The sequence below is a fragment of the Micropterus dolomieu genome, linkage group LG01 (genome assembly GCF_021292245.1).
Source record: "Micropterus dolomieu isolate WLL.071019.BEF.003 ecotype Adirondacks linkage group LG01, ASM2129224v1, whole genome shotgun sequence".
NCBI lineage: Eukaryota > Metazoa > Chordata > Actinopteri > Centrarchiformes > Centrarchidae > Micropterus > Micropterus dolomieu.
In genome coordinates this window covers 8,991,349-8,991,648 of record NC_060150.1, presented here as the reverse complement: position 1 = coordinate 8,991,648, position 300 = coordinate 8,991,349, and positions in this window count along the sequence as shown.

Genomic DNA, 300 nt, shown 5'->3' with positions numbered 1-300 from the left:
ATTAATAAATCTGAATAAAATATTTTACCCTTCATTATGAGTGCTGCCGCTGTGACAGCTTTGCTGAACAGGGCTGGGATGGGGATGGGGGGGGGGGGGGGGGGGGGGGGGGGGGGGGGGGGGGGGCTGCTGCACATGAGAGGTGTTTAAAAATCTCTGTCAGGGCATTGCTTTTGATTCTTGCTGTGCCCTGGACTTTTGGAAGCCCACATGTGGCAAATTTTTAGCCCAATCAGAAAGCTGTAAAAAAAAAACAAAGAAGATGATCGCTGAGAATACATGAGCTGATTGGTAGATTTG